We start from the raw sequence: 374 nt of genomic DNA on the forward strand, positions 1-374 counted from the left end.
ATGAAATTATTAGAGTGGGATGGTGTTTTTTGTGTGTGTCTCCAAACCCTGAATGTCTAGGTGAAACAAGTGATGAGCTATGACTAATTCACTCCTCAAATATAAAGCAACTACCTTCATGTCAATCATGTATCATCAATAACTACCAGCATTCCAATTGTTATTGTTCCTGAAGAACCAGAGTTGCATAATGCACAAAACAATAGCTCACAGGGCCATTTGCCCGTCTGAAACCAGTGAATTAAAGTGCCCAAATTATGAAAAAAAAAATCACTTTTCTGGGATTTGCGGTGTTATTTTGTGTCTCTGGTTCGTGTAAAAACTTGGAAAAAAAACTATCCATGCTGTTTTGAGTGAGATACAAGTTTCTGAAT

The sequence above is a fragment of the Etheostoma spectabile genome, chromosome 5, assembly GCF_008692095.1.
Source record: "Etheostoma spectabile isolate EspeVRDwgs_2016 chromosome 5, UIUC_Espe_1.0, whole genome shotgun sequence".
In the NCBI taxonomy this organism is placed as follows: Eukaryota; Metazoa; Chordata; class Actinopteri; order Perciformes; family Percidae; genus Etheostoma; species Etheostoma spectabile.